Below are 11,621 nucleotides of genomic sequence, written 5' to 3' on the forward strand. Positions count from 1 at the left end.
GACTCACACAGTGAGAAAGAGGAGAACCATTTACTCACTTACTCATTTGGTCGAATAAGCACATGTAGTATGAAATACATGCTACGGTGGATTTCTCTTTTTTAAAGAGCATATGTCTATATCAACACCGTACAGATCTTAGTCTAGTCGCTCCTTAAGCGTCTAACCTGAGTTCCTCTATTTGCTCGCCTCCAAGGTGTCAAAGAGGATCTCACATCTGGCTAACCACAGGCTACATAGGTTGTGGGGTAACCCATGCATAGTCCTCTCATTGGACCTGATCTTAGCTCCCACTAAAACCAACATATCTTTGTGTCAACTAACTTTTCCACCTGGACAAGTATCTTAGAACACAATGTCTCATCTCTACTCGCTTCTCAAGCCCTAGAGGCGATCGCTCGTGTGAGTGAGCCGATCTAAACCTGTTGACATATCTTGTGTGTGAATTAGAAAGACAATACGATAAAGACAATAACTGAATCATATTGTATTAATATCCCAAAGGAAAGGTTACAGCTCAATGTCATTTGAAACACAAAAAACATTTACAATCTACGTAGTCCTAGATTCCTAACATGAGCCTCAAAGACATCTCTTGCTATAGGCTTCGTTAAGGGATCGGCAACCATGCAACTTGTAGAGAGGTGTTTCAGAACCACTTCCTTTTGCGCTACCATGTCTCTGATGTAGTGATATATGATATCTATGTGTTTGGTTCTTCCATGGTACTTAGAGTCCTTAGCATATGCGAGAGCAGCCGTGCTATCGCAGAATATTGTCACTGAATCTGAAGAATCCGTGCCAATGTCTAAATGCTTGAGGAATCTCCGTAACCAAACAGCTTCTTGAACCGCTGCAGAACAAGCTATGTATTCTGCCTCCATGGTGGATAAAGCTATACAGGGTTGTTTCTTGCTGCTCCATGTAATGGTGCCATTGTTGAGCAGAAAGGCATACCCAGTGGTTGATTTACGCTCATCTAGGTCATTGCCCCAGTCGGCATCTCTGTAACCTTTTAGCTGCAAATCTGAACCTTGATAGCACAGCACATAGTCTGCAGTTCCCTTGAGATATCGCATAATCCTCTTAACTGCTTTCCAGTGAGCCAGTCCGGGGTTAGATTGGAATCTACTCACTAAGCCAACTGCATAGCATATGTCAGGCCGAGTGCACATCATTGCGTACATCAGACTACCCACAGCATTAGCATAAGGGACACGGGCCATCTTTTCCTTTTCCATTTGAGTCTTAGGACATAACTCTTTAGACAAGTTCTCGCTTTTTGCAACAGGGGTGTCAATGGGTTTACATTCACTCATTAGGAAACGCTCGAGGACTTTCTTTATGTAAGTCTGTTGGGACAAACACAAAAGTCTCTTTGAGTGATCTCTGTAGATCTTAACTCCCAGAATGTATTCTGCTTCATCCATATCCTTCATCTCAAAATTGAAGGATAACCACTCTTTTGTGGCGACTATCAACCCTTTATCATTTCCAGCTAGTAGTATGTCGTCAACATATAATGACAACATAATGAAACTCTTCTTGGACCTTTTGACATAGACACAATGGTCCTCTGTGATCATCGTAAACCCATTCGAAAGAACGGCTCGATGGAATCTGAGGTACCATTGCCTAGATAATTGTTTTAGGCCATATATTGATCGTTTGAGCTTGCACACTTTGCGCTCTTGACCTTTGACCACAAAACCCGTTGGTTGATCCATATAAATCTCCTCATCTAGTTCTCCATTGAGAAATGCTGTCTTAACATCCATTTGGTAGAGTTCCAAATCCATGTTTGCTACTATAGCTAGAATCAGGCGAATTGAAACAAATCTCACCACTGGTGAAAAAGTTTCCTCATAGTCTATACCCTCCTGTTGGGTATATCCTTTCGCCACTAAACGAGCTTTGTACTTATCTATCGATCCATCCGACTTGCGTTTGACTTTAAGAACCCATTTGTTCCCAATAGTCTTACGCCCTGTCGGTAGATCAACCAGATCCCAGACCTGGTTAGTCTTCATAGACTCAATTTCATCATTAAGAGCTTTCATCCACTCATCTTTAGTAGAAGATGAGAGAGCCTCATGAATTGTCCTAGGCTCATCATCATCATGCGGAGCTACCATAAAAGCTTCCCCTTCAATCTCAAAACGACAACGGGGAATACTTTCACGTGTGCTTCTACGCGGCTGAGGTTGTTGTGATTGATTGACAAGCGGTGTGCTCCCACTCGGATTTAAGTCCCTTTTATCATTTGTAGGAGCTTGAAGAATTTCTTCCTCATTCTCAACTAAATTCCTTGGAGCACTTTCTTCTTGTTCCACAATCTCATGAAGTTCTAAACTCCTGTCAACCTCACCTCTACTTGGAAATTCATTTTCAATGAAGTCCACATCTCGTGATTCAATCTCAGTTACACTTCCATCAGTTTGTTCACCTATTAACACATACGCTTTAGAGTGTTCTGAGTACCTTATAAAGATACACTTCTTCCCTCTAGGGCCTAATTTCCCATACTTATGAGAAAGATCATGAACAAAACCCGTTGAACCCCATGGCCTCAAGTTACTCAAATTGGGTTTCTCGCCGGTCCATAGTTCATATGGAGTGGAAGTTACTGATTTGGAGGGCACTCGGTTAAGAATGTAGGCAGCAGTCAAAAGTGCATCCCCCCAAAAAGAAATTGGTAGGTTTGCTTGCGCCATCATTGACCTAACCATCTCAAGCAGTGTTCGATTTCTCCTTTCCACCACGCCATTTTGCTGTGGCGTACTTGGCATCGTTAACTGTCTTTTGATTCCTTTTTCATCATAGAGCCTTTTAAATTGCTCAGAGAGATATTCTCGTCCTCGGTCAGTTCTTAGAGTTTTTAAACTCTTATCTACTTGATTCTCAACCATTCTTAGATATCGCCTAAAACATTCCAATGCTTCAGACTTATGGGAGATTAAGTAGATATGACCGTAACGTGAAAAATCATCTATAAAAGTGATGAAGTAGACACCTCCGTGTCTTGCCCTCACACTCATTGGACCACAGATGTCTGAGTGAACTAATTGCAGTGGAAAAGATGCCCTAGTGGCTTTTCCAAACGGTTTTCTCTTAGCTTTTCCCATTAGACAATGTTCACACGTGGGCAAGATGACCTTAGCGAGATTGCCTATTAGGCCTTCTCTAACTAATCGAGTCATTCTATCTTCCCCTATATGGTCAAGCCTAGCATGCCATGTGTATGAATCCAAATTATCAATAGATGAAGAAAGAAAAGCAATAGATTCATTTATATTAGAATAAACCAAATCCAATATCATAAAACCGTCTTGAAGAAAAGCATTGCCATAAAACACATGGCCCAAATGAAAGGAAACATAATTGTTTTCAAAAACAATCCGAAAACCAAGTTTTAATAGAGTGACAACTGAAAGTAAGTTTCGTCGGATCTCGGGAGCGTATAGCACATTGTGGAGAAAAAGAGTGCGGCCACCCCGCAAGTCCAGCTTGTAGGTACCAAGTCCCAGTACCTCCACGCTAGCTTCATTCCCCACCTTGATATCACGGCTCCCAGTTGGAATCCGGCGATACTCCACAAATCCGACTCTATCTCGCGCTATGTGCTCGGTCGCTCCTGAATCAACAATCCACAAAGGATAGGAGTCAGCAACCATCACATGGCTAGTTACAAAAACAATGCGAGAAAAGTCAGAGTGTACCTTCTTCAGATCAGTGCAGTCACGAGCGAAGTGGCCAATTTTTCCGCAGTTGAAGCACTCTAATTTTGACTTGTTTTTCCCGCGCTTGCCCCTCTTGGTGCGCTGAGAAGTTCCTGACACTTTTTTAATATGTCCAGCAGCCACTCCATTCTTGGACTTTTTGCGCTTAGGCCTTGATGCCTTGCGCGAACCAGCATTAGCCACATAGGCCGTATGATTGGGCTTAGCAACCTCTAGGCGCTCAGCCTCCAATTCCAAATGACGCGAGACATCATCAAAGTCTTTGATATTCTCGTTATGCGTCAAATTCTGGCTCATGTTCTCCCAAGAATTCGGTAGTGATCTTATCACTGCCTGTACTTGCTGTTCATCTGTCAGGTTGTTTCCTGCCGACCTAAGTTCGCGGATCATAGTTGACATAGCCCTAAGATGCTGCTTCATCGTATGGTCAGAGCGCATCTTATAGGAGTCGAACCTCATGGTTAATCCACGCAACCTAGTGGCTGAAGTCCCACCAAACTTCAACTTCAAAGCCTCCCACATGCTTTGGGCAGTGTCATAGACCTCGAACTCACACATTAAATCATTGTGCATGCTGCTTAACATAATTATGCGCGCGCACCGATTTTTCTTAGCCCATTGGGTATAGGCTTGTTGATCTATCTTGTGTTGTTCTGAGTTCCCTTCCTCAGGCATAGTAAGGGTGTGAGATAAGGCCTCCAAGACCTCTTGCTCATCTAAGACATATTGAATCTTGCAATGCCATATGTCATAGTTTTCCCCATCTAATTTCTCCCCTTTGTTTAAGTCGGCAACAATATTTTTGGATGCCATTTCACTACAATACGCAAAGAATGGATATTACTCACACACCTATGAAATCTGTCGCGTCCTTTCAAGTTAGAAAAAAAATAATTTAGACATGTCGCAAGATCGAAAAATCGCTAGGCTTCAGAATCATCTCTTGCGCCACAATATCCAATTATTAGATTTCTAACTCAATTCCCGCGCAAATTTTAAAAAACGAATATGGGAGAATTTATCATCATAAATCTCAACCATACTCCCACTGTCTTAAGTAGTCATCTAGGCCTAGTCACATGTAAAGACATAACCTACTAAAACCGCAGTAACCTTTTGGGCCAGTCTACAAGGACAACTACCCAGACCATAGTAACCTGTTGGGCCAGTCTACAAAGACAGCCAGACTACAGCAACCTGTTGGGCCAGTCTACAAAGATGGTTCATATGAGACCATTACAGTCCATTTTTCTTGTCCCATCAGTGCATTTACAGTTCTTACTGGGGCCACTGTAGTCCTTTTGGCTATGCAGTGCATTTACAGTTCTTACTGGGGTCACCATGGTCTTTTGGCTATACAATGCATTTACAGTTCTTACTGGGGTCACTGCAATTCTTTCAGCCTATCATTCACATTGACAATTCTAACTAAGACTACTTAGTGGGATTTTCTATTTTATCACTAAAAGAAATAAAGACTAATGTCTAAACATTCAAGTCTAACATTCATAGATGATAAAATAATCATATTTCCACATGTTCAATATACACATATATGTTATCACATTTAATTCTAAAAATTAAATAAAAGATCACATGTATTATGACATTATGAAGAAAAAACAATAGCACGAAAATAAACTAATATTCACATGTTATCACATTTAATCTATCACATTAAATAAAAGATCACATGTAATATAACAATATATCTAAGCATATATTGAATCATGCCAAAAAAATTTTTTTTTTTTATTATTAATTAACAAAAACTATTATAAAAACATTTAAAACCCCCACCTAAACCAAAGAATATTCGCAGCCCAGTGGTGCGCCCTCTCCTTAGTATAGTGGTAGGTCTTGGGTTCAAAACCCATTGTGCCACTTTTTCCGGTTTTTAATAAAAAAAACTTACAGAAAAAAACACTGGGCTTAAAAGCCCAGCCCTTTTTTTTTTTTTTAAAACATTGTGGGCCGAAGGGCCCAAGCCCATGCAACAAAAAACAGTGGGTCGAAGGGCCCAAGCCCATGCAACAAAAACATATTACAGTGGTCATCTTCATCCTCCAGCAGTTACTCTTCACGTGAACAGTAACTGCAAAACCAGCAAAACACAGCCGCCGTTTCAGGAGGTTACCGGCGCCTCTGTTCGTCGGAAAGAACCTTCGGAGGAGGCTGGGTGCTGCCGCAGCACCTAAGGAGGTGCTTGCAGCACCTGGGTGGTGCGCGCAGCACCTCACTGGTGCGCGCAGCACCACGTTGGTGCTGGCAGCACCACGGTGGTGCTTGCAGCACCCCTCTGGTGCGCGCAGCACCGTCCTGGTGCGCGCAGCACCAAGGCGGTGCTTGCAGCACCACTGGGTGCCTCCACGGTGCACCATGCACCGTGGGCTCCAATCGGTGCATGCGGCACCGTGGTGCGCGCAGCACCATTGAAGGGGTGCCGCGCAGCACCCTATGGTGCGCGCTGCACCACCATGCTCAGGTGGTGCGCACTGCACCACCAGGTGGAGGAGTGGTGCGCGCTGCACCACCGTGTAAGGGTGGTGAGCGCTGCACCACTGCAGCGGCTTCGGCCAAAAAAAACTTTTTTTTTTTTTTTAAACTGCAACACCACATGTGTGCAAATAAAAAAAAATCACAATTTACATGCATATACCAAAAAGAAACTGGAAGCAATTATAATACATGCTCTGATACCAATGTTAGAATGCACAGCGAAAAGTACCTCAGGCTTAGCTTAAAGAAATGCTCCACAAGTTTCTCCAGCGCGACAAAAACCCAAGCGTTTTCTCTTAGTGGTAAAGTGTACTACGTAGTTATAAAACTAGAGTAACACTTAATAAATCCACAACCTATAAACTATTTCAAGAGAGAACAAGTGAGAGAGAGATTTTCACTATTGTGATTGATTCATCAATATCAAAAGGAGGGGGGCTATATATAGCCCCCCTACACGGCTGGCCTTAAAGGCCAGCCTTCAATACGCTGGAAACGCATGGCTTAAAGCCATGCGTTTACCGGCTGTGTAACGCATGCAGCAAAAAAAGGGGGGGTCTGCCCGTGTGGGCGCCCCCTCCATTTAACAGTATATATGCTTAACTTGTAAATAATTGCATGATCAGTAGTTCTTCTATTTATAAGTTAGTGCGAAGACACACTACAACAAAAGTGGTTTTTTGGGATGAAAATTTTCATCCCTAAAAATAATGATTTCATCCCAAAATATTTCTTGAATTGAAAAACAATCGTCCAAAGGTTGTTCTAATAACAGTGTCCCGAAAGATAATTTAGGGCAAAAGATATTTTAGGGAAAAAATATCAATTTCATCCAAAAAATATTTTTTGGGATAAATTTGAGTAAAACCATTCAACCGCATTCAAACGGATTTTTTTTTTTTTTTTTTGGATGCTTGAATTTCGTTCCAGAATCACGTTTGAATGGTAAAAGCTAGACATTCAAACACATAATATATTCGAACACACCCTTCATGAGTAGTCTATTGATACCAATCTGTTCGACCAAATAGGCATAAGGAAACTTTCGAATAAACAATATAATGGTTGAACAATAAAATATGTTTGAACATTCGGTCGAACCATGATAAGATCGAACGATTTGTCATGAGATGACGTTCGAACATTTAATTTCATGTTCGATGATTTCGTTCGAATGGTTTCAAGTATTGTTCGAAAGTTTAATACCGATTACATTCAAATATTTTGTATCAATATTTGAGTAGCTTTACTAATTTTGTTCAAATTGTTTTTGGTCATTCAAATGGTAACTATTATATTTTACCAAATAATAAAAAACAAAATATACATACATAATATTTTAAAAAAATACAATACAACTTATTCAATACCCACAAAAGTATTCTAATAAGTGCAAACTAAATAAATAAAACAGTAATACTAGCGTTCTTCGTATAAAAATAGATCTCAAAATCTATATGTATAATGTAAATCAGTTGCTTAGAGGTCTGAACTGTTGCATAAGTATCTACATTTGGAATTGCATTTCTCTCCTGATCTCTTGTTGTTGTTGTTGTTGTTGTTTTATGTGCATCTTCATGTCTACTTGTTTCATCAATTGAGCTTCTAACTCATGGTATCTTGTAGTCAATAATTCGATTTTAGAATTCATTTTCTCTAACACTATAGAGGTGTTAGAGGCAAACTTGGATGATGAGGAAGAGCTAAAAGACTTTAAACAGTGACCCAAACCCCTCAAATACCCATAACTTGTCTAAAAATTTCAACATCACTTGTTGAAGAATTTTGATCAGACATAGATTCACCACGTAGGGCAACCATTTTATTCTACATATAAGAGAAAGAATTAATATAGTCATAAATATTCAAATATGTTTAATTAAAATATATTATAATACTTACATAATTTTCACGAGTATTGAGATGAGTTCACTCTTCATTACGATTAGTATGTGATGCAGCATATAATTTTATTAGATCATAATTGACATCTAACTCTTGCTATAATAGACATTTGTTAAGATATAAATTCATTAGAATATTTCCAAATAACAAACTATATACAATAAAAAAATAACATTATCAATTTCTTAGTGAGATGGAAATATCTTGAGCCTCCATGATGATGAATATTCAATTTTAATTTATTTGTTTTGTTTATAGAACTTCGCTCTTAGATAGAAGTTGTAAATATTAGGAAGCAAAAAATATAAATAGTATACGTAAAAATAATTATTTAATTGTACCTTATATGATTGATCCTCAAATATTTCACAAAATTTGTCACAATCGGAAAGTCAGACCTCCTGAAAAAGATGTGCATCGTCCTTTTTCTTAAACTTATTATAATGATTATGACACATCGCCTTATATTTTTGGAATGTATTATACATAAGCTTATCGACAGTTTTACGCTCATCTCGTTTACCAAAATTTAGTCTAAAATCATTATTAAAAAAATATATATACAAAGATATCATTATCCAAAATATTCTAGATTTTACATACATATTAAATAATATTAATATAAATTAATTATTTAAACATTACTAAACAACACTTTTTGATAAACTTTTTCACATCTCGGGAGACTTTCTACCATGAACTCATAGCTAAATGTGTATACATTCGTGTAAGAGCATCCACATGGGATGCAAGTCAAGTTGCTTGCTATCCTTCGCCTTCGGTATGTTCGTTAGGAATGTTAACCTTAATCTTACTCACTTTACAATATTTTTTTAACGTCACGTCTCTAGTAGTGTCTTAACCTTAACGAGATTGTACTGTTAACTCTATAAAATATAATTTTTGTTGTAGAAATGAAGGAAATGGTGGTTAGAAATGATGTCATATATCTATTTTAGGACCTTAATTGAAACAATATAACTATTATATTTTTACCTTATTTTATAGAGTCAATCTCTTGTGATGAGTCAGACGGAGAGCTAGGAATAGGTGGAGATGGGATGCAAACTCTCTTCGTCTTTGGTGACATAATTTCGAAACACTGATATATTCATTACATAAGATTTGTTATAAAGCATAATGTGAACACAAAACTGGTCAATCATCTATATTAGTTTCATTTGACCATTTGCCCTTATCATCTGTAGATACTTCAGATGACTTAACATTTTTCTCAACTGTCGTATCAACAATTTCAACTTCAATATCTTTCCTATGTAGTGAAATCATCTTATACTGTCTCAAATCTACAAACTAGTTAAAGACGGGTTGACTCCTTTGGTACGCTTCTTGAGTAGAGGGAATATCTTCTTCTTCATCTCGTCATTCCACTTCATGGATAACATTATATATATATATATATATATATATTTCTTCGAGAAAATTTTGTACTGCTCGCCATTGATTTCTTAACTTTGGATTATTTAAGTAGAATACTTGAGATGCTTGGGAAGCCAAAATAAAGTGGTCATCCTTATACCATTTTATTTATGTATTAATACTAAAAAAATATTTATCATCATGGACTCCCATTCGATGATTGCTTAAATCCCACCAATCACACTTAAAAAGATACACTATGGTATATATTATATGATATTATAATACTATATCATATAGGATATTATCATATAGTATATACTAATATACTATATTATAATTAGCATATACTAATACTATATATTATAGTATTTATACATGAAATCACTATATGATATATCATACATATAATATCATATGGTATGTAATATATTAAATATAAAAAATCAATTAATTTATCAAATTTGAAATATAGGTAGTTCGAACGATAGATAATACTGTTCGAGTGGTAAGTCAAAACCGTTTGAATAGTTCTATACATATAAGGTATCAAGGAAGGATTTTGAACACCACCATCGCCCCCATAACAACTATTCAAAATTAATTCAAACATAACCTTTAGACAGTTGAACGCCATCGTCACCGCCACCCTCGAAGACTCATTCCTTTCGAGTGGTACACTCCTTATATATATGATTTGGGTTATTTAAGTAAGTTTTGTTAGATTATTTACTCTTATAAAAAATAGGAAATTTTTATTTTTCAGTCAATAGCCACCATAGGTAGCCAAGAATCCACCGTAAGTTGTTTACCTATCCTTATGTAGTTGTTATTTGTGGAAGAACGAATGGAATCCATCGATTGCTTTTATTTTCATGGCTGATAAGTTGACTCAACCATGACCGAGTTCTATCTAGATACCGTTCAAACGATTTTGTATTCGTTTGAATGGTAGGAACTCAAATATCAAACGTTTAATTGGTTCACCATATGTTCAAACTGAATTTAATTTCAGCATTCGAACATATATGTTTTACGTTTGAATGGTGGTGTAAAAATGATAATGTTCGAATGGTGGTGTAAAAATTATAACATTTGAACAGTTAGGGATTCGATCGAATGGTATAATAGAAAACAGTTTCTCATTGTTTTAATTAGTATATAATTTTGTGAATATTCATCTATTATATTTTATAACTTATTATATTTTATAACTAATGTTGAATATATTTTTTATTTTCTAAACTTCAGATTGATAATGTCTTATAGAGGGAGGTAAGCGTGGCAAACAAGGGCAACCTTTCATTGAAACAATTCGAGAGAGGATTATATTTTATTAAAGCATCAGGTGAAGATTTATGACTCTTATCTGGGAGGGTCATTCCTTGACATTAGTCTTTATTGATCGTGGTTGGACACCAATCCTCAATTAGAATTATGAAGCATTGGATCTTGTTTCTTATATTGACATCGTCCTTGAGTTCTATAAAGAGCTCAGTGGTGCCAGCCCAGATGATAGAGGGGCATACATGATCTCTATTGGAGGAGGTTTAGTTATATTTTTGGCAAACAGACTCTCTAATTTTATTGGTATTCTTAGACTGTCACTGCATATCCAAACCTGGTACTTAGAGAGTCTCCAGCTTCGGATGATAGGAAGATGACTAAGGACGAGTGATCTTATATAGATAGTGATCATGAGGTAAGAGAATTGGTTGTTGTTCTGGATGTTCCTTCCTATGATGGGATGAAGAGTATCAAACAAACAGATTAATCTACTTTCTTTAAGATCATAAATATGATCATCGCCAACAATATTAATTTTCGGCAGCACAAGACAAAGGTTGGCATGGATTGGGCGAATTTTACAATATGCATCACTCATGGCATTCCATTCAACCTAGTGGGTTATATATTCGATAGGATTTGATTAGAGGCCTGGTACATTATGATGGATATATTTTCATTAGAGATCCTGATCACTCAATTTCTATTACATGTTGGAGTTTTGTTAGATACTACTGAGTATGTTCGAGAGCCGATAGGACCGATCAACAACTTCACCCTATCATGAAGCACGAGACATTTGCGACTTCA

This window comes from Carya illinoinensis, chromosome 11, assembly GCF_018687715.1.
Source record: "Carya illinoinensis cultivar Pawnee chromosome 11, C.illinoinensisPawnee_v1, whole genome shotgun sequence".
Lineage (NCBI taxonomy): Eukaryota > Viridiplantae > Streptophyta > Magnoliopsida > Fagales > Juglandaceae > Carya > Carya illinoinensis.